This window comes from Heterocephalus glaber, unplaced genomic scaffold (genome assembly GCF_053883595.1).
Source record: "Heterocephalus glaber isolate CG9 unplaced genomic scaffold, H.glaber_assembly_v1.0 deba00000122, whole genome shotgun sequence".
Taxonomy (NCBI): domain Eukaryota; kingdom Metazoa; phylum Chordata; class Mammalia; order Rodentia; family Bathyergidae; genus Heterocephalus; species Heterocephalus glaber.
In genome coordinates, this window is record NW_028258138.1 from 1,652,926 (window position 1) to 1,675,346 (window position 22,421).

A 22,421-nucleotide genomic window follows, 5' to 3' on the forward strand; every position below is an offset into this window, starting at 1 on the left:
GCTTCAGACCCTTGGTGCTGTGTGTTGAATGTGTTTCCCAAGGGTTCACTTTTAGAAACCGAGTTCCCGAATTCATAGGTTTTTATTTTTTGATATTTGCTTTTTGAGACAGGGACTTTCTGTGTAGTTCAGGCTGGCCTTGAACTTGAGGCGATCCTCCTGCTTCAGCCTCCCAAGCGCCAGGGCAGCAGGTGTGCACTGTCATGACTGGCTCTTCGTTTATATGCTGATCTGATTGTATTTGAGAGGTAATCAGGATTTGGGGAGGCCACAAGGGGTCTGTAATGGTGTTGGTGACTTTTAAGAAAAGGAAGAGCTGCCGTGAGCCAGGCTTTGGCACCAGACCTGGGGTGAGTTTCGCTTGGCTGGTGGCGCTTGGTCACAGTAGCCACGGACCCTTGTGGAGGATGGTTAGGGGCTCAGGGACATGGCAGGGCCGAGGGGGGACGTGTGGGTGATATTTAAAAATCATAGCAGAGGTTCGGGCCTTTTTTCCTTTTCTTACACTCCCCTGCAGGGCAGGTTTCTGAATCTACTCATGCTTGTGTGGAAAGATAGAACCTTTATCACCATGGTTCTTATCAGGAACAGCACAGAACCCCGGGGGGTTAGAATGCTGTGCCTGGCCCCTTCCCCACCCCACTCTGCAGCTCTGGGGCAGGGCTGCTAACTTGTGCCCATTAAGCTGGGGCCTTGGTGGCTCGGCGGTCTGGGGCAGCTCTGAGAGCCGCCACGCTGCAGAGTTGGACAGGGAAAACGCTTAGCTCCTGTGTGGCCCTGAGGCTCTGTGTGGAAGGGGAGGAGGAGCAGCCATGCAGGCTTGCTCTCTCCTCACCGCAGCCCTCACTGTCCCCCAGTGCAGACAGGTAAGTTAATTAGATATCTTGTGGGCAGTTAGACGGGACAGCACACGAGGCGCCAACATGGAGGACAGTGAAGACACAGGTACTGAAGGCCAGCCCTGTGAAAGGAGAGAAACTACACACCATGTAGGATGAATAGCAGTGACTGATCTAAACAGGCATCAGTCACCTGGGTGGGGTGGCTTGTTTCCCCCCTGGATCCCCATTTGATCCATATCACCAAAGCAACTCTATGTCACAGTCTCACTGGTTGCTCATAGTTTTGTCCACCTTGTGATTGCTCATTGGATCAGTGTTACCTAAGCAACTGTACTTGTCATCTTACTGGTTGACTACAGTTTTGTCCCACCTTGAACCCGCCTCACCTTGTGGCTTTGCCCCATAAAACACCTTTGGGAAGTGGGGTGCGCGGGCAGCCCACTCTCCAGTCCCCCTTCTGTCTCGCTGGGACAGAAGCTTTCTTTTTCTCAATAGATTTTCCTACTCTTAACCTCCGTTGTTCCTAGATTTCATTCTCTGATTTTAGAGAACACGAACTCGCACTTCAGACACCTGGCAGGTTTGGGAGTCGCATCTCTTCCCCTATATCTATCATCCCCGAGAGGAGGACAAAACACAGCTCAGGAGGCGCAGACGAATCTCGGCTCGGCATGCGCAGTGCATGTCAGGACACAGTCGGCAGGCAGACCTGGGGTGCACATCCCGCAGGGTGGTGACAGGCGGCTCAGAGGGGCTCCCGTGCACTCCTGCTGAGGTGCGGAGAACAGAGGGCCAGGCCCTGCGAGGGGCCTGCGTGAGCTGTAAGACCAAACGAGGTCCCTGTGCCCCGGGATGGGTGGGAAGACAGAGGTCACCCAACGCTCACCAGCCTGGGGGTGAAGCTCCTCATGGCAGAGTGAGGGTGGCGATGATCAGTAAGCAGTTAATTATTCATAATTAGCACTGCAATCTCTATGTGAAGATGGCTTTAAAACCACTTGAAAATCGTCCTCGGCAGTTTCACTGGTTCTGTTAATTTGCAGTAAGTTATGACACCAAACTAAGAGCAAGGTCGTGCTACAAGTGCCGATTAGCGCTGCTCCTCCCAGCTGCCGGCATCTGGCTGTGTGGAGGGGTGAAGGCTTCGTCATCTAGTCGGGGAGAGAACGTTGGGGTGAGAGTGAGGAGGACACCATCCCTGCCCTCCCGGGACAGACCCAGGGAGTGGGCCGTCTTGGCCCTGGGGCCTCCATCGAGGAAGGGCGGGAGGAGCAGAGTGGCCTCGGCTCGGACCAGCTCTCAGCAGGCGCCCGGGCAAGGAGGGGCAAGGCTGGCCAGGCACGGTGGTGAATTCCAGCACCCTGGGAGGCTGAGCCAGGATGCTCAAAAGTTCAAGCCCAGTCTGTGGAATTTAGCAAGTAAATTTCTTTATTTATAAAATATAAAAAGGACTCATGTGGCTCGGTGTGAAGGCCCTGGGTTCTGTCCTCAGTACCGGGCAAATGGTGGCAGTGCGGCCACCACAGGCTGCACGTGGGCTTGGAGATCAGAGAGCAGGTGGATGTCACTCTTGGCGACAAAGCCCTGCACCTAAGGCTTAAACTGAGCAGTGTTGGCGGCAAGGCCTGTGGTCCAGGTGTTCTGTCCAACCCTGCAGGGTCACCTCGGCCTCTCCCCGGTCCTGTGTCCCTGCCAGGCCCCTCTGCCCATTTCTGGCTCCTGGGTTCTTGGATCTCCACTGAGACAGCCGAGGCCGGGCTGCACCCTGGGCCTGAGGACTGCATCTCCATGGCGTGCAGGCACAGGGCTGCGGACTCCGCGGAGAGCGGATGTTCAGGAGCAGAGGATGGCCCTGAGCTGCTGGGCCACTGGGGCCAGAGGCTGGGCTGTGCCTGTCACCCGGAGCAGAGTGCGGCTGCTCAGAGGCTGCAGCAGTTCCCACGCCTGCTTCATGCAGCCGTCAGAGAAGTGGTCACGTGTGGTGTCTTATGGGGGCCTGGGCTGGATGACTCTCTCTCTCTCTCTCTCTCTCTCTCTCTCTCTCTCTCTCTCTCTTCCCTCCTGTCTTCCCTGTGGTACTAGTCATTGAACCCAGGGCCTTCACATTGAGCTAAATCCCTGGTGTTTCTTCATTTTTTAAAAATTTTGTTTTTAATTTTTGGTACTGGGGATCGAACTCAGGACCTTGCACTTGCAAGGCAGGGGTGGAACCACTGAGCTACATCCCGGCCCTTCATTTCTTATTTTGAGACAGGGTCTCACTAAGTTGCCTGGGCTGGGCTTAAACTTCAGTCCTCCTGCCTCAGCCTCCCAGCTCGAAAGCCCATCTTTAGATAAAGTTTCGAGAGGTTAAGCTAGGCCCGGTGACCCTCTTCTACACTGATGCCCAGCCGGGGAGCGGTGCTGGCCAGTGGCCCACACCTGCTCGGGAGAGCCTGTCCTCTGGCCCCCACTGCCCCACGGCCAGCCTTTCTCCCCCAGGATGCCTGCTGTGGCCGCCTGGTGCAGGGGTCACCTCAGCCCCTTCCTCAAGGGGGACTAGGAAAAGGGGGTGGAGAGTGGCCAGGGCTCCAGGTGGGGGGCACCCGTCCCCCAGGCAGGGCGAGAGTGACCCCCAGAGAAGACGAAGGTAGGCGGGAGGCTGCGCTGCCTGAGGCCACGGCCAGGGTGCTGGCGAGGCCCCCAGGAACCAGGTCCTCGAGGAGAGTCCAGGGACTGGCGGGGGGCGCACGTCGGCAGCAAATGAGCAAGGGTCTGGCAGTGAGAACAGTTACTAGACACCTCTGCACCGCCGTCCTGTGAGGGGCTCTCAGGTGTGGGCTCCACGTGGGAGCAGCAGGGGCCGCTCTGCTGCCCTCACCCAGCCAGGCCTGGGAACTTCCTGCAAACGTCTGCTCCTCCAGGCCCCGGGCGACGGGGCGACAGCGGCCTGGGAGAGGTGGGACCTCAGTGTGCCGGGAGGCCAGCGCCCCCACAGGTGCTTTTACAGTCACTTCTTTCTGAATTCATTCCTCTGTGCAGCGTGAGAGCACGGAGGCGGAACGCTGCCCCTTCCCTGTTTGACGTCTCCCTGTGCGGCAGGCAGCACGTGGGCCTGGTGGGAGCAGCCGGAACGTCCAGGGCCTCTGAGGGACAGGGTGGCGGGCGGGCCAGATGGGGCAGGAAGGGCCATGGGCTCAGCGGTGCGAGGGCTGTGGGGCTGGACCCAGTCTGCTGGAGACACTGACGGGACAGCGCCCGTGCTGAGGGGCGCAGCCCGGAGGACAGGCCCTTGCCTGTCGCACTGGGGAACACGTGTGGCCAGGAAGGGGAGTGAAGTCCGCAACAGCGGGACAGGCGCTCGGGCACAGCAGTGTGTCAGAAAGCAGACTGCAGTGCTCGGCCAGCGCCAGCCGGGCTCTGCTGTGCAGGGAGCCAGGGCATGGATGGTGCGTGGCAGCTCCACTGCACAGTGCAGGTCAGACGGGCAGTCGGTGCCCAGCAGGGTTTACTGGCCAAGGGCCACAGGGCTATCCTCACACCCAGACCTGGTGCTCACGGGCGACCATTCCAGAATCTCGGTTAAGCCGAGGCCTCGGTTGTGAAGGTCATGCAGGAGCCACCCAGCTCTGGGGGAGTGGCTGGCTCTCCCCAGACCCCCACAGGCGAGAGCTCTGTGATCGCCACTGGCACGCGTGGGGCCCAGGGGCTGGCCCGTGCAGCCACTCTGCTTGCTGGGCTCAGGGCCTTGATGCACCCTAGGAGGCTCCCTCAGCTGATGGTGCAGCCCCTTCATGGCCACAGGCGACGCATGGCAGAGCCCAGCCAGGGAGGGCGGGTGACGGGTTGCTGCTCCTGCCTTTCTCATTCACCCAACCTGGCTGTTGCCTGGCCACACAGCAGGCCACAGCTGCTCGCCGGCTCTGACCTCAGGCAGGCCGCTAATCTGCTCCAAGCCTCAGTCTCTCACCTGGGAATCAGTAACAGGAGCCCCTCCCCGTGGCGCTGGGAGATGGTGGGGAAAGCCACGTGGCCCAGGGCTGTAGGCGTCAGCTGTGGACTGTCCTCTCACAGCCTGCTCTGAGCCTGGTCCCCTGGGCTGACGGGCTGGGACATGAGTCAGGGCCAGGTGGGGAGTGTGTCTCCACTGTGCACCTGCCTGCTCTTCCTGTGAGACCCCAAGCTCCCTTCAGGGTCCCCTCCAGGAGCTGGGAGCCCTGCCCATAGCAGAGTTTGCGCTTGGTCCTGGGAATTAGCGGCTCCCTGTCCCCTGGGGCCCAACCTCGAAGCTGTTCCTGCCCTGCTGCTCTGTTCTGTGGGGCTCGAGCACCTTAGGACGCCTTTCAGCATGCACAAGCAATTCATGTTTCCCACATGTGACTTCCGAGCCGTGGCAACCAAAGGCCTCCAGGTGACACCTCACGTCCCGGCCCCAGGACCTGAGAGCTCGTTTGGAGCCCGGGACGCAGTTGGGGCCTAAGGAAATGCAGTTCAAATGAGGCCACCAGGAGGCCCTGATCCCGTGAGACCCTGTCCTCCCGAGGAGGGCAGGACACAGACACACAGGCCAACCCCAAGGACACGGGGAGGAGATGCCACCTGCAAGTTGAGGACCAGGGAGGCCCGAGAGGGAGGGACAGAGTGTGGCTCCTTGGCCTCAGCCCTCCAGTGCCAGGAGAGACAGCGCCAGCAGCTGTGGAAGCCCTCGCCCAGGCACTTGGGTGTGCAGCGAGCGCTAACAGAACCCGGAACACAAACAGATTAAGAAATTGCCTGTCCCTGGGGCCGCCCTCCAGAGGCCCCTGTGGCATTCAAGGTGCGGAGACTTCTGGGAGCCAAGTGCTGTCTAGGGGCTGAGGACTCCAGTCCTGAATTGCAGGGTCAGAAAAGCGAGCAGGCGCTGGCCCCCCCCAGCTCTGACTGCAAGGCAGGTGGCCAAGGCAGCATCTCTGACTGCTGAGGCGGGAGCTCTTCTGCAGGCCCCTCCAGGGCGGGGTCCTCTGGGCCTGGCTCCGAGTGGCTTGTGCTGCAAGGGGCTTGGAAGGCTGTGAAGGGAAGGAGAAGCTGGGAGCAGCCTCGGATCCAGGGTCCCCTTCAGCCCCCACACTGCCCTCTGTCATTCCTCTCCCCCGGGTTGCAACCTGCACTCAGCCGGCCCTCAGCTCCACGTGGCCCCGTGGCCTGGTCGTGGCCCCTGCTCCAAGGCAGGGTCTGGCTTCCGACTTTGGCCAGGTCGCCCTCCTGTGAGTGCCCTGGTGGCGGCATTCCCCAGGCCGGGTCTTGGTGCTTTCCAGGCTCCCAGGGTTTCTGCTGTAAAAAGTCCTGTTTGTAATGTTCGCCTCTGCAGAGTCTAAGTTTAAACTAATCCATATCCTGACAAAATCACGTTTGTCATCATTGTTTCCCTATGATGTGTTAATCAGAAATACCTAGCCGAGGGCTGGGGATTTAGCTCAGTGGTTCCACTGCCTGCCTCCAAAGCACAAAGTCCTGAGTTCGATTCTTGGTACAAAAAAAAACAACCCCCCAAAAAACAAAACAACAAAAACCAAAAACAAACCTAACACCTCTTCATTTACAGTGCATGTCCACATGCATGCTTTCTAGCACAATTACCTTGAGTCTGGTAAATGTTCACAGCGGGGTAGAGCCTGCCCTTTTTATATGCCTGAGTTACTCCTGGGCACACTCCTGGGGACCGGAGGAGACCAGGGTGGGTCCTGCTCTTTCACGAAAAAGAAACTAAGACCCCGAGAACCTTGTCCCAAGGGCACAGGCTGGCACTGAGGCTTGGCGCTCAGTTCCCCGGTTGTCCAGGTCCAGTTGCTCTGGGACACCTCCCTGTGGCCCTGCCCCTGGGCCTGGGCGGGGCTTGTTGGGAAGGTCTTCCAACAGGAGCAGCTTAGACCCAGAAAAGCGCTGTAGCCTCGGAGGCAGGCAGTGGGCACTGCTTGGGTCAGTCCACTGATCTGTGAAACAGGATAGCGAAAGTTCATCCTGGGCATTAGAGTCAATGCCACCTGGGCCTGCGTGTGCACCATAGGTACCCACGGCACTTCCTCTCCTTCCTGCCAGAGATCCTGCACTGTATGAATAACACGATAGGTCAGTGTTTTCCTCCTCTCCTGCGTTTTAATTCAGCAGGCTGTGGAATCCCAGTTTCTCTCCCACAGGAAAACACTAGCATTGCCGGGTCATGAGAAGTGCTGCAGAGAGCAGGCCAGCCAGGCCCAGGCTCCGCTGCACAGTCTCTGACTGCTGGGGTGAGCATTCTTCCACTGCACAGAGCCCTGTGCCTCAGTTTCCCTAAATGCACATGGGGTGCCAGCCGACCACACCTTAGGGACTCCCAGGAGGTCTCCGCAGAGCTGCCGGGCACCCGCACGGCCCTCAAACAGCGGGGAGGAGGTAAGCCGGTGGCTGCCATCCAAGTGCCCTGCCCATGTTTACCCGACTGTTCATACACTCCCAGCAGAGCCTGCCCGCAGATCCTAATCGAACAGATTAGATTATATCCAGGAGGTTCACACCATCCAGATCAAGTAACAAGCAAGAAGCCATCACAGTCTGTATAAGGAGGTGCGTTTTTATTAGTTTTAAAAAGTGAGTGTAAAAATCAAACATGGTGACACACCCCTGTAATTCCAGCACTGGGAAGGCTGAGGCAGGAGGATCACTGTGAGTCTGAGGTCAGCCTGGGCTACACAGTGAGTCCAAGGCCAGCCTGAGCTACATAGCGAGACCCTGTCTCAAAAAAAAGGGAGTGTGAAATGAGCACCTAGGGTAAATCTGAGCGTTGCCACCCGTGCCAAGTCTCCCTGCTCTGCCTGTCCTGTCTCAGCTTCATCCTTCCAGACGCTTCCTGGACAGTGCAGATGGTTTTTAACACGGAAAGTGGATCGGCGCTATTTATTGCTGGTTTTTTTTTTGTTGTTTTTTTTTTTTTGGTACTGGGGATCGAACTTGGGTCCTTGCACTTGCAAGGCAGGCAGCAGAACCACTGAGCTAAATCCCCCGCCCTATTTATTGCTCTTTTTAACTTAACATCTCTTGGAGATTGTGCAGCATCCATGTACATAGAATCATCACCTCAACATTTTGAAAAGTATCATTCAGTGAAGGGGCTGGAGTTGCCGGAAGAGGAATCTCGCTGTTTTTCAGGTCCTCTGTGACCAGGGGAGCCCACTCAGCACCCCCGGACCCCAGGGTCTGTCTGCGGGCTGGTGACCAATGCCCCCATGAAGGGTGAAGGCTTTAGAAAGACTGGATTTTCGGGAGTCGGGGACGTCTGAGCACAGAGTGAGCACTTTTGTTCCACCCTAGGTATTTTCTGAAACAGTCTGAGGAGGCTCAAAAGGAGGCTCAGCAGCCACTACCGGGCTGGAAATTCTAAACAGTTTCCGAGTGGAACCCATCCGGCTGGCACTGTCCCACTGCGGGGAGGGGATGCGGTGGCCTGATCCTGGGCCCCGCCCCAGGCCCTCTGCCTGCTTCTGGGGGTGCTGGGGCACACAGGTGGCTGCTGTCCCCGCTCAGGGGCGTCTCCAGCTAGGAGTGGACTTGGACCCACTGTGACCCAGTGTGGTTGGCAGGGAGCCTAGGGACAGGTCAAAGGGCGCGCGTGGGTCTGGAGCTCGGCCTATGGCGACCCCGGTAGGAGATGAGGTCACGCGGAGAGGTGGGGAGGGGCCGTGGACCCGCTCCGATCCCCCCCCCCCCGCCCCGCGCCGGCGGAACTCAGGGCCGCGCACAGGAAGTGGCGAGGCGGCGGGCGGGGCGGGCGCGGCGCCCACTGGAGCCCAGTGCAGGCCGGGCGGGGACAGCGCGGCGACGGGGACCGCGACGGCGGCGGGCGGGGGCGCAGGTGAGCGGCCGCGGGTCCTCTCCGTCCCGGGCCGGGGCCTCCCGCCGCCCGGGGTTCCCCATCCGTCCCGGCGCTGCCCAGGCCGCGCCGCAGTGGGCCTGGGGCCGCGCGGGCCGGGAGGGGACCCCGCTGTCCCCGCTGTCCCCGCTGTCCCGGCCTCGCAGCAGCCGGCCGGAGGCTCCAGCCGATTAACCCGCCGGGTGCTGGGCCCGGCGGGCGGCGGGCGGGGGGCGGCCCGGGGAGCCCTCCCGCTGCACTCGGCCGGCCTCTCCAGGCTCCAAGGCCTGCGAGTCACCCCGCGTGTGGGGCGCTGGGGACTGGAACAGGCAGGTGGCTGGCCCAGCATGCAGCCCTGGGGCAGTTCCACTTTCTGCTTGCTCAGCCCCAGGGAGGGTCGGAGGGACGAGGGTCGGAGGGAGGGCTGCAGGTGGCACTGGTCCCGGTCGCAGATGGTGCTGAGCCTTTGGGTGTGACTTTGGCATGCAGACCAGTGGCCGGGAGGACCGCCACCCTTGGGTCAGGTGACAGGCCGGCCAGAAACCGGACACCTTCCACACCAGCGGGGCTGGGCAGTGCACCCTGGCTGCTTAGAAGTTGAGTAGCAGTGCAACCACGCTCAGAAAGCGTGCAGATGCCGTTTGACAAACTTCGGGGGAAGTTGCATGCCATAGGGAAAATGGTTTTACAAAAGGTTTCTGTTACTTTTAATGCACCGTGTTCCAGCCTCGTCTAAGGATCTTCTGCCTGTGGAACACTAAGATCTTAGGTGAAAGACAGTGTGGCTGCAGCTGGGAGAGGGGCTGCAGGGAGGAGTGGCCGCCCCGTCCAGTCCCGCCGGTTCAGATTGCAGCCGGGAGGGCAGGGAGACCCTCTTGCAGAGGGTGCTGATCAGCATTCCCGTCACAAGCTTCACAGGGGTCTCGGTGGGCCCTGGACACTCAGATTTGATCCTCCCCACTCCCCTCCCTCTTTTGGATGATCCTGACTTCTGGCCACTCTGCTGGGGGATGGAGCTGGCCGGTGACGCCCCAGCTGTGTCCTATGCCCCCCACTGTAGCAGTCTTCTGGTGACACTGTCTCGGGAAGCAGTGTGTGATGGGCAGTCGCGTTGCCCGGGAGGCTGTGCTTGGGGACCTGCTGTGCACCCGGCTCCTCTGCAGACTGGACAGCCAGGCCGGCAGGGCGGGGAGTGGGTTAGACAGGTGTGGAGGGTCCTGGCCACCCCGGCCCAGCAGGTACCCTGTCCTGTGCAGTGTGCCCGGCCAGAGGCCGGGGAAGCAGTCATTGACTCTGAAGGTAGAAAAGGCGTGTCCGGCCCCACGAGGTCGGGTTCCCTCTGCTCTGTCCGGGCTCCTGTGTGAGGGCTTGGCCGCGGGCATCCACGCTGTGTGGTGCCATCTCCACTCCCTACTTGGGCTTTGCAGGACAGTGCTCTGAGGAGACGGAGGGCTTCAGTTACCTGTGCAGGGTGGTGTCACACACCACCCCGCCCAGCCAACTGAGATCCGAGGGACTCCCTGAAAAGGGCCCTGAACCTTGTCCCTAGTCACATGAGAGGTGGGTGGGAAGTGTCGAAATCCCTCTATAAACAGGGAAAAGGGGAAACCAAAGACCAAAGACTGCTTTGTTTGGTTTTGTTTGGCAGGGGGATGGCATTGACTGGGCCGATCCTGTTTACTCCTCAACCAGCTGGCTAACCGGTCCAGTCCCGGTCACCCTGACAGTTTCGTGCTGCTTACCTGGTCCGATTCGTTTGCCCCGCAAGTTAGCCCTGGTTAGCCCGTCCACTCACCCTGTCACTAACTGGTGGCTTTGCTTGGGTTCTGCAGCCTTTAAGCCACCAAACATCCACCTGTGTCACCACGCCAGGACACCTCTGGCTGAGCAGCAGCCCGCTGCCACATGCCTGGCCCTCTCGGGCCTCAAGACCTCTGTGATTTCCTGGATATTACGGAGCAGGGTGCCGGCTGACACGGACACGAGTGAGCGCTCCCTGGGTGCTGCCTGCTTGGCCTTCTCACTGAGCGCTTTTTGTGAGACTGGGCTGATTTTGTAAACATTGCTCAGAAACTTCATAGGGTTTCACTCTTGGTTAACCAAAAAGTGTCAGAGTCTTTGAGCTGTCCGTACCGGTGAAGAGGAACAACTGGCACCACCTGGCATCCCTCCGAGCATTTCCTCGGGACTTTGGGAGTCATTCTAAATTACTCCAAAATGCTGCACTTTGGGCAAAAGCAGCCAAGGTTTCCCTCCGGACAGCCCTTCACTTGGTTACTTGGGAGAGCCCGTCGTGTTCCAATTATCTCTGTCAAGCCCAGGCTGGCATCTGTGCTGGAAGCCCGGGCACATCTGGGCATGGTTGGGGACGAGGAAGAGGTTGATGTTGACCATGGTGATGGCTTGTCCTGCAGAGCTGGGGCCACAGCTGGCTGTGAGTGGCGACCCAGTGCATGGGGCCCGAGAAGTGAGTGCAGTGAGTGGGGAGCCACACGAGCCCTCCGGGATGTGACTGACAGAGGGCGTCTCCCTCCGGGCCGGGGCGCTCGGTGGCACTGTGGACTCCAAGCTGAGGCCGGGTGCTTCTTGCAGAGCCACGTGTCATGAGTGGAATCGTCTTCATCCCTTCTTTTCTTTTCTTTCTTTTTGTGTTTGTTTTTCCGAGACAGGGTCTCGCTATGCAGTTCAGGCTGGCTTTGAGCTCACTGTGGAGTGCAGGCTGGCCTCCAGCTCTCAGTGACCCTCCTGCCTCAGCCTCCCAAGCTGGATTCCTCTTTGAAGCTAGGCGAGGAAGGAAATCCATGTTAAATGACCATAGTTGATGCTTGTAGTGACTGCCACGGTGGGCAGTGCTTTTGCCTGCCCTGAGCCCAGGTGCAGTCTCCCTACTGTGAGTGGCTGCAGGGACCGTACAGGGGCTGCTTGGGGTGCAGGGTGCTGTGCGGGTCATGGCGCGGGGCTCTCCTGCTCTTCCTCGAGCCTTTTGCTGACCTGAACATTTTCCGGGCCTACACTGAGGTGAAGCTGCCCCTGCTTCACGACCTCAACTTTGCTGCTGCTTTATGATAACGCCTCCGATGAGTGCCTCTCTGTGGTGTTTTATGCCGATTACTTTAAGCCTCAAAGTGATCACATAAGAGTGGCTCACCCCACTGTACGGGTGGAGAAACTGAGGAAGGCACAGCAGGGGCCCTTTGGTGGGTGGGTAGGAATTGGGATTGAGCCCAGGGCCTTCCCACTGAGCTCCATCCCCAGCCCTGTTTTACTTTTTTATTTTGAGTCAGGGTCCTCCTAAGTCACCAGGCCGCCCAGGCTGGGCTCAACCTGTGATCCCCCTGGCTCAGCCTCCCAGGGTGCTGGGATGGCAGGTGTGCACCACCACACTGAGCTTTCTGTGGACTTTTTGTACAAAGCTTGTGCTGATGCGGGGAAGTTTGGGGCCATTGTCCTCGCCCAAGTGGAGTGATGGACTGAGTGACAAGTGTTTTAGCCGGGGAGACACATGTAGGTGTGGGGAGAGTGTGCACCTTGCAGAGTGCGGTGGAAAGGCCCGACTTTCCCCAAAAGGCGACAGAAGTCAGATTCTGGAGTGAAGGCTGCCTTAGTGTGGGGATGTGGGAAGCAGGCGAAGTTCAAAGTGCGAAGGTCAATGGGAGGGCGTGCTGCAGGGGACAGGAGGAGGGATGGGGGATGGGGGGCCCTTGAGAAGGGGGGCGCAGGGGAGGCCTGGAGGAGGGGCCAGCATCGTCCCAGGGGCTGCATGCCACCGAGAACCTGCCCTGCACGGCACCCCTGAGCTGCTCCACAGAGCGCAGCCTGCTGCTCCGGGCAGGGTCCTGACCTCGGGCTCACCGTCGCCTCTCAGCAGCCTCCTGGCAGGGGCCCGAGAGTCAGGCCCCAGGGTTGGCTCAGAGCACGCAGTGTAGACAACCCGGCTGTCAGTCTCAGTGGCACTAGTGGCGTTTGGGTTTTGTTCATGGGCATCTGACCTTGGGGCTTGCAAGAGTGAAGAGGAGTTATGTTGGGCTGCACATACAGCTTGTAACATCGTTAACGTATGTAAGTAACGTTCTTTTTTCTTTTATGGCTTTTTGAGACGGGGTCTCACTATGTAGTACAGGCTGGCTTCACACTCACCGTGGAGCCCAGGCTGGCCTTGAACTTACAGTGATCCTCCTGCCTCAGCCTCCCAGGTGCCAAGATATCAGGCGTGCATCTCTACACCTGGTAAAGGTCCTTTTAAAAGATTTTGTTATAACATTTCTAAAAGAGGCCAAGTGGCCCATGGTCAGATGCCTGCAGAGTTGTAGCCTCTCTGGCCCTGAGCCATGCGTGGGCACAGCTGGCGCCCACCAGAGCCAAGGGTCCGGTGCCACTGGCAGCTGGGTGCGGGTTCTGGTGGGCAGGGCTTGCTCTCAGTGAGCTCCGGCTGGGACTGCAGCGCTCTGCAGGGCCCACGGCTCCCACTGTGCTGCTGGGCCCAGTTCGCCAAGCCTTCCCTGTGTCTCTGAAGGGAAAAATGTCTCTCCGGGCATTGCTTATAAAGTGTCCTTCTCAGGGACCGCAGTCCTTAGTGGAGCTGGGTGGAGAGGCGGGGACGCACGGGCTGGGGACGCGGGCGGCGGGACCTGGCTGCCACCCCATCTCCGCTGGGCACAGCAGGCGGGCACAGGCCAGCATGTGCGTCTCCCAGAAGCCAGAGGCTGGATTTTTTTTTTTTGCACATTTTATTCTTTTTTCGCTTTTTTTGGCGGGGCAGCGAAACGTTTACTATTGGTACATTTCCGCTGTACATAGTGAGCCCCTTCACGTAGGGCCTTTGTACCTGTGCACAGTTTATCTCCCAGCTTCCTTTCTCCCACTCCCCTCCCCTCCCTTCCACCCCTCTTCCCCTCCTCATTTTCAAAAGCTGGGTTTCCACTTTTTCCTTCTGTTCTCTTTTTCCCCTGTCCCTTCCTTCTTTCCCCCTCCCCCTTCCTTGCTCTCCTCATTCCAACCCTTTCTTCTCATTTCCCCAAATCTGCTACACATTTTGGTTCTTATTTCCACTTTTGGTTTCTCATACCAGAGAAACAATGCAGTATTTAAACATGTGTGTCGAGGGGCCGGGGATTTAGCTCAGTGGTTCCACTGCCTGCCACACAAGCACAAGGTCCCGAGTTCGATCCCCAGTACCAAAAAAAAAAGTGTGTCGATTTATCTCATTTAACTATAAATGCATCCATTTAACTGTAAATGTCTTAAGTTTATCTTCCTTTATGGTAGAGTAGTACTTCATTATATAAAAAAAACTGTATCTTCTTTATCCACTCATGGGTTGTTCGGCACTTGGGCTGTGTCCAAGCTTTAGCTATTACAAACTGCGCCGCTATAAACATGGGTGCACATATATCGCCAAGGTGTGATGCTTTTAATTCTTTTGGGAAGATACCAAGAAGGGGAATAGCTGGGTCAAATGGAACCTCTAGTTTTAGTTTTTTGAGAAATCTTTACACTGATTTCCACAGTGGTTGCACCAGTCTGCACTCCCATCAGCAGTGGAGCAGGGTTCCTTTTTCCCCACAGCCCCTCCAACATTTGTTATTGGTTGATTTCTTGATAACAGTCATTCTTTTTGGAGTGAGATGGAATTTCAGCATTGTTTTAATTTGCATCTCTCAAATGACCAGTGATGTTAAGCTTTTAAAAATATATTTACTTGCTGTTTCTACTTCTTAATCTGAGAAGTGTCTATTCATTTCTGACGCCCATTTTTGGATTGGGTCTTTAAATTTGAGGGGGGTCTGATTTTTTTGTGTGTCCTTTATGTATTCTAGATATTAGTCCTTTGTCGGAGGAACAGCTGGCAAATTTTTTTTCACACACTGTGGATTGTCTCTTCACCCTGTTCATGGTTTCTCTTGCTATGCAAAAGCTTTTTAATAAGATGAGATCCCAGTTGTTGTTTCTTTATGGTATTTCTTGTGCAATCAGGGTTTTGTTCATAAAGTCTTTGCCTACACCAGTGTCTTCAAGAGTTCTACCTATTCTCTCTTCCAGCAGATTTAGTGTTTCTTTTTTTTTGGTACCAGGGATTGAACTCAGGACCTTGCACTTGTGATGCAGGCAGTGGAACCACTGAGCTAAATCCCCGCCCCCTTAGTGTTTCTGTTTTAATATTTAGATCTTTGATCCATTTCAATTTTAGTTTAAAGATATGGGTCTAGTGTTAATCTTTGGCATGTGGGAAGCCAGTTTTTCCAGCACCATTTATTAAAGAGGCTATGTTTCCTCCAGTGAAGGTGTTTGGCTCCTTTGTCAAAGATAAGGTGGCTGAGTATGTTTGGAGTTGTTTTTGCATCCTCTAGTCTGTTCCATTGATCCTCAGGTCTGTTGTTTTTTTTGGCCAGTACTATGATGGTTTTTTTGGGTTTTTTTGGTACCAGGGATCGAACTCGGGACCTTCCACTTGTGAGGCAGGTGCCGGAACCACTGAGCTAAATCCCCGGCCCATCCATGCTGTTTTTATCACAGTAGCTTTGTAGTATAATTTCAAGTGAGAGATTGTGATGCCCCTGCCTTGCCTTTGTTGCCCAGAATTGCTTTTGCTATTCTAGGTCTCTTCTGGTTCCAAATGAACTTTAGGATTGTTTTCTCTAGTTTTGTATTTTGATCAAGATTTGTTGGTATTTTGACCAGGATTGCATTAAATCTGTATAACAGTTTGGAAGTATGGCCATTTTCATTATATTGGTTCTTCCTACCCAAGAACAAGGCATATCTTTCTATTTTCTGCTATCTTCATCAGTCTCCTTTTTCAGAGTACTATAGTTTTCCATGTAAAGTCTTTTACTTTCTTCATTAGATTAATTCTTAGGTATTTCATTTTTTGGGCGCTATTGTGAAAGGTTTTTGTCCTTAATTTCTCTCAGTGAGTTTATTTGTGTACAGGAATGCTGTTGATTTTTGAGTGTTGACCCTGTATCCAGCTACTCTACTGCAGTTGGATATTAAATCTGGAAGTCTTCCAGTGGAGTTTTGGGGTCTTCTATATAGAGTGTCATCCACAAATAATGATAATTTAACTTCTTCCTTTCCTATCCTTATTCCTTTTATTTCTTTCTCTTGTCTAATTGCTATGGCTAGTGTTTATAGAACTATATTGAATAAGAGCAGTGACAGTGGACATCTTGCCTCAGTCCTAATTTTAGAGTGAAAGCTTTCAGTTTTTGTCCTTTTAATATGATGTTGGCTGTTGGTTTGTCATAAATAGCTTTTATCAGAATGAGATAAAACCATCTATTCCAGGGCTGGGGATTTAGCTCAGTGGTTCTGGCTCCTGCCTCACAAGCACAGGGTCCTGAGTTTGATCCCTGGTACCCACCCCCCAAAACAACAACCACCTATTCCAATTTTCTGTAAGGTTTTTATCATGAATGGGTGTTGCACTCTGTCATTACTTTGCCTGCATCTATTGAGATGATCTTATGGTCTTTGTCCTTAGCCCTGTTTCTTTTTGTTTGTTTGTTTTTGTTTTTTCTGATACAGGGTCTCACTATGTAGCCCTGGCTGGCCTTGAACTCAAGGTGATCCTCCTACTTCAGCCTCCTGAGTGCTGGGATTATAGGTGTGTGCCACCACATCAAGCCCTAGTCCTTTGCTCTGTTAATATGGTGTATTAAATTTATTGATCTGTGTATATTGAACCATCCCTACATCCCTGGGATGAGTCTTCCATGGTCAAGGTGTATAACTTTCCTGATGATTTGTTGCATTTTGTTTGCCAGGATCTTATGGAGGAATTTTGCGTCTGTGTTCATTAGGGAGATTGGCCTATGGTATTCTGTTTTGGTTGGATCCCTCTCTGGTTTTGGTATCAGTGTAATGCTTGCTGCCTGGAATGAATTTGGGAGTGTTGCTTCTCTTTCAATTTCATTAAAGAGTTTGAGAAGTAGCGGCATTAGGTCTTCTCTGAATTTCCTGTAAAATTCAGCAGTGAATCTGTTAGGGCCGGGGCTTTTCTTTGTTGGTAGGTTTTTAATTACATCTTCAATTTTCATTGGAAATGAAAATTTCAACTTTCACTGACTGATATTGGTATATTTAGAATTTTTATATCTTTTTGATTCAGCTTTGACAACTCATATGTATCCAGGAATCTGTCCATTCTTTCTTTGTTTTCCATCTATACAGGTTCTTGAAGTAGGTATTGATGATCTTCTGGATTTCTGCAGGATCTGTTGTGATTTCGCCCTTTTCATTCCAAATTGCATGGATTTGAGTCTTTTCTTTCCTTTATTTTTTGATGAGTTCAGCTAGGGATTTGTGAACTTTATTTTTCAAAGAACCAACTCTTTGATTCACTGATTCTTTGTATTGTCTTCTTAGTCTTTAGTGCATTAATTTCTGCTTTGATCTTTATAATTTCCTCCCTCGTATGAGCTTTGGGCTTGCTTGACGTTCAATATTAGGTTGTTTATTTGAGTTTGCTCTGTTTTTCTTTTTTTTTTTTGGTACTGGGGATCAAACTCAGGTCCTTGCACTTGCACAGCAGGGGGCAAAACCACTGAGCTAAATCCCCGGCCCTGCTCTGGTTTTCTGAGAGGAATTCACCACTATGAATTTCCTTGCTTTCATTGTGTCCCATGAGTTCCAGTATGTTTTATTGGCATTATTGTTTAATTCTAGAAACTAATTTCTTCTTTAATTTCATCTGTGACCCATTGGTAGTTCAGGAGGATGTTATTTAATTTCCATGTGTTTATGAAGTTCTTGTGGTTTCTTTTGCCCTTGATTTCCAATTTCATTGCACTATGGTTTGATAATATACATGGGATAATTTCAGTTCCTTTGCATTTACTTAAGCATGTTCTATGAGCTAGTATGTGGTCTGTTTTGGAGAAAGTCCTATGTGCAGCTGAGAAGAATGTATATTCTGATGTTGTGGGATAAAGCACTCTGTAGACATCTACTAAGTCCATTTATTCAAAAGTTTAGTTCAGTTCTGATATTTCTTTGTTGATATTTTGTCCAGTTGATTTGTCTATTGTGACAGTGGAGTGTTGAGGTCCCCCATTAAAATTATTGTGCTTTTTTAATTTTTCATGTCCGTTAATATTTGTTTTATGTAGTTGGGTGCACTGGTATTTAGTGCATATATATTTACGATTGTTATCTCTTCCCCTTATGTTGTTCCCTTTACAAGGATGTAGTGACCATCTTTGTCTCTGTTAATCAGTCTTGGCTTGAAATCCACTTTGTCTGCAAATAGAATAGCTACTCCTCCTTTTTTTAGGTTCCTGTCACATTGAGTGTTGTTTTCCATCCTTTGACTTTCAGTCTGTGAATTTCTTTTTGGTACCGGGGATTGAACTCGGGTCTTTGTGCTTGCACAGCAGGCAGCGAAACCACTGAGCTAAATCCCCGGCCCTTGAATTTCATTTTGAATAAATGTGTTTCTTATGTGCAGCATATTGTTGGATCTTGCTTCTTGATCCATTCTGGCTGTGTGTTTCTTTTGATTGGTGAATTGAGACCATTTACATTGATGGTTATAACTGGTGTGTATTGACTTATACTTGTCATGTTATTGTCCTGTTGTTGGTCTTCCTCCCCATTTAATTACTTGCTTTTCCTGGTGGGTTTATTCTGTTGGAGTTCATAGAGTTATAGTCCTCCTTATCTCTTTCTAGAGTATCCTTCAGAACATTTTGGAGTCCTGGTTTGGTGGTCATGAATTTTTTTAGGTGTTCTTTGTCATGGAAGTATCTTATTTCTCCATCAATTTTGAAAGATAGTTTTGCAAGGTACATCAGTCTGGGTTGGAGGTTGTTTTGTTTTAGAGCTTGAAATACTTCACTTCAACTTTTCCTTGACTTGAGGGTTTGTTTCTAGAAGTCTGCTATAATTCTGATGGACTTTCCTTTATAGGTTATTTGTTTCTTTTCTCTAACAGCTTTAAATATTCTGTTCTTGTGTTAAATTTCTGGAATCTTGAGTATTATATGTCAGGATATAGTTGAGGTTTTTTTTTGGTACCAGGGATCGTACTTGGGACCTTGCGCTTGTGAGGCAGGTGGCGGAACCACTGAGATAAATCCCTGGCCCAAAATAGATATTTTTTTAAAGAATCATGGCTAGTTGGAGTTCTCTATGCCTCACTTATCTGTATGTCAAATTCATTTTCCATGCTTGGGAAATTTTCTGCCATTACTTCTGTGAACAGGTTTTTTATGACATTTGTGCTATCTCCTGCATTTGCATTTTCTCTGATCAATCTTATGTTATAATTCTTGGCATCATCTAGCAGCTGTTGGATCAATTTTTTCATGGTCTCTTGCTATTTTAAAGAAATATTTCTTTTCATGATCACTAACCACAATCCTGTCTTCTATATCTGATGTCCTGTCCTCACATTGGCTCATTCTGCTAAGTATACTTTCAATGGAATTTTTAATCTCCTGGATATCTATTTCAGTCTGTTTCATGGATTCTATTTCTTTCCGATGTTGGATGTTCATGGTTTCTGTCATTTTCTTAAGCTCCTCTATTTTTTATTTGTATGTGCTCTGTAGAGTCACTAGTCATTATGGTCACCATCTCTGTAGTTATTTGAGAAACTGTTTCTGATTTGAATTTTTCTAGAGACTTATTCATCTGCTTTGTTACTTTTGCTGTTACCACTTCAGAGAGTCCAGGGAGGTAGGTTTCAAATTGTTATATCTCATTGCTCCCTGGGTTTGCCTTTGTTGAGCTGGAGGTTTGGCGTTCCATGTTGCTTAAGTATCTTCGCATTTTCTATTTTTTTTTTTTTTAGTTTAATTCCTGGGTTGATGCTTATGAATTGCATATGGAAAATAGCTTCATTGCTAGTATTTAGAACCTTTAGGAAATGACTACTTCTCAGAGGTATCTTCCAAGTGTAGCTGGCTTTTGGGTTTTGATTGAGTCTTTTGTAAGATCCTACCTCTTTAATTTATTGAGGATGAGAAATTGCTGCCTATTTGGCCTAGCCCCTGGCTCTTTGGTATTGGCCTGTAGTATTGTTTTTGACCCTTAGAGAATCTCAGTCTTGACATATCAGGAAAAACAACTGATTAGAACATTTATGTCCCCTTGCCTTAAATAGTACAATTGATAATAACAATACCATTGGATGCAGCCTAGAACACAACAAACTGTGGTAACTATCAATTTGCCACCTTATACCATATGAGCTAGGTTTTTGGTTATATAACAAAATCTAAATGAATCAGAAAATGGTATACAGTAAATATGCCCTCAATATGGCCATTTTGGGCCAGGGATTTAGCTCAGTGGTTCTGGCACCTGCCGCGCAAGCGCAAGGTCCCAAGTTTGATCCCCCGTACAAAAAAAAAAAAAAAAAAATGGCCATTTTACATTTGGGGAGAAAATTTAAAAGGGTTTATGGGGAAAATAGAGAAATAGAGAAAGAGGAAGAGATTAGAAGCAAGGATGTAGGACAAAGGAAGATTATGCAAACTTTGAGACGCTGGTGAAGAAGACAGGAGGTAGAGAGAGAAGGAAGAAATAAAAACAAGAACAGAACAACAACAAAACTAGAAATAATGCTCACACTTATATAAAAACAAGAACAATCAAGAAAAAAGAAAACCAAACCAAACAATAACAAAAATAAGAAAAGGAAAAAAGAAGAAGAACTAGAAGAAACAACAAAATATGAAAAAAAATGTCCACTTCTGGGTGTGTCTGTTATCACTGGTAGACAGAGTGGGCAAACAGAGTCCAGATCTGTTTTGATTACTCCCAACAAGCCAGCTGTAGATTTATAGCAGGGTAGTGGATAATCCCAGGATGCTTGCACCTTTGGTTCTGAAGCTCAGGCTGGTTTCTTGCTGTGAAGCTGGAACCTGATTTATTCAGCCTGCAACACTACATGTGCCTCCTGCTGGCTTGAACTTGGCTCTTTGACCTCTTGCCAACTTGAACTTGGTTCCATCTCACTCCAGTGGAGTCCACCCACATCTGCTCTGAGTTCCAAGCTCAGTTGGCCCCTCTCCAAGATGGCTACTGGCCAATCACCCTCTCCTAGGGGATGTCTGAACCTGAATAACTCACCAACCACTGTAGCCTGCTGTGTTCATTGCTCCATTGCACTGGTGTGTTTCTCCATGGAGGTCTCTGGGGTTGCCAGTAGTCACTGTGTGTCTACGGGTTCAAGCCACTCTTTCCATGAAGTGAGTCAGGGCTCAGTGAGAAAATGCCCCTTGGCACCTCCTTCTTCATTGAAGTCTCTCTCCTCACTTTGCCCATGGGCTTCAGTTCTCCCTTCAGATCCCTGCTGGGTCCCAGGCACTCACTTCCCTCCTTCCCTTCCTCATGTTGCTGTAGTCCAGTGTCTGGAGATCAAGTCTAAGAGAGGCCGTTTCTCTGCTGTTCACCACTCTGCCATCTTTCCGGTAGTTCCCCAACCTTTTTAAACATTTTATTTCTGTTTTCCCATTTTATCCTTTTTAAGATCCTGCAGGTGCCAAATTAAAAATGCTGTAGCTGGGGAATTTAGCTCAGTGGTTCCACTGCCTGCCTCGCAAGTGCAAGATCCTGAGTTCGATCCCCAGTACCAAAAAAAGTAAAATTAAATTAAATTAAATTAAAATGCTGCTGCCCCTGACTTCTGGCCCAGGGCGCCATTGCCATGGCTTCTCTAGTGCAGTATTTCTTTATTTCTTGAGTAAAGCAGTGGAGCTGAGTGGACAAAATGGGCACCTCCAAAGTGCATGCAAGAGAAGCAAAAAATTGCCAGGTGTGGTGGCGCACGCTTGTAATCCCAGCGGTCAGGAGGCTGAGGCAGGAGGATTGCTGTGAGTTGAAGACCAGCCTGGGCTGCAGAGTGAGTTCAAGACTAGCCTAACCTACAGAGCAAGACCCTGTCTCAAAACAATAGCAACAACAAAGAGAGAGAAAGAAGTGAAAAATAAACGGGTCAGGCCCGGCGTCAGGACCAGGACAAGGCTCCCTGGTGACAGCTACAGGACAGAAGGTGGGACAGACAGTGCCAGTCGGGAGACAGAGTGGCTTCAACATCTCTGAGTGCCTGCAGGGAACCCTACGAGGCCCAGGGAAAGATCAAGTCTGCAGCTGGGCAGGTGGCACATGCCTGCAACCCCAGCTCTCTGGGAGGCTGAAGCAGGAGGATGGCAAGTTTAAGCAGAGCCTGGGCAACTTAACTTAGTGAGACCTTGTCTGAAAAACAAAAAGTTAAAAAGGGCTGGGGATGTAGCTCAGAGCGAAGGCCCTGGGTTTAGTCTCCAACACCAAAAAATAAAAAATAAAAAAAGATCAAGTCTAGGAAAAGGATGTTTCCAGAGGCACCGCACGGTGCCTTGCTCCTCTTCTGTCGAGCGAGCTGGGTCCCCAAGAGCACTCGCGATGACCCTCAGGCCCCCGTGTCCTGGGGCTGTGCACAAGCTCCACCCACCGTGAGCCCAGGTCCACGACACTGGGTCCCATCCACTTTGGCCAGGAGAGCTGCGTGGTATTGTCAGCAGGGTCTTGCCCTGTGTCCCCTCCGAGGGGGTCCAGCGTCCCCGTCTTTTCCGGCCTCTCGTGCTCTCTGCTGTTCATCTGCTGGGCGGTGTTTATCTCCTGCACATCTGTGTGTGGCTCTGTCCTGTGCTCTGTCCCGTCCTCAGGGTCCCTGTCTTCGGTTATCATGGCCGCATCAGGTGCCTCCTCCCAGCTGGGTCTTGTCTTTTACCTAATTTCATTTTGATCCACAG

General features: G+C 52.0%; 1 protein-coding gene across 5 annotated transcripts in view; it reads left to right on the forward strand.

Annotated features, from left to right (window-relative positions):
• The first annotated feature begins 8,311 nt into the window (after window positions 1-8,311).
• The window catches only part of Agpat3 (1-acylglycerol-3-phosphate O-acyltransferase 3), a 67,586-nt gene continuing 53,476 nt past the window's right edge, over window positions 8,312-22,421 (forward strand). Inside the window, exon 1 of one of the 5 annotated variants that reach the window (XM_087208077.1) lies at window positions 8,312-8,474. The gene's annotated coding sequence lies outside the window, so the exon portion shown is untranslated. Of the gene's footprint in view, window positions 8,475-8,589; window positions 8,686-12,611; window positions 12,742-22,421 lie in introns of those variants that run through there. The other 4 variants (XM_004842496.4, XM_013071372.3, XM_087208101.1 and 1 more) reach the window with 4 other exon arrangements.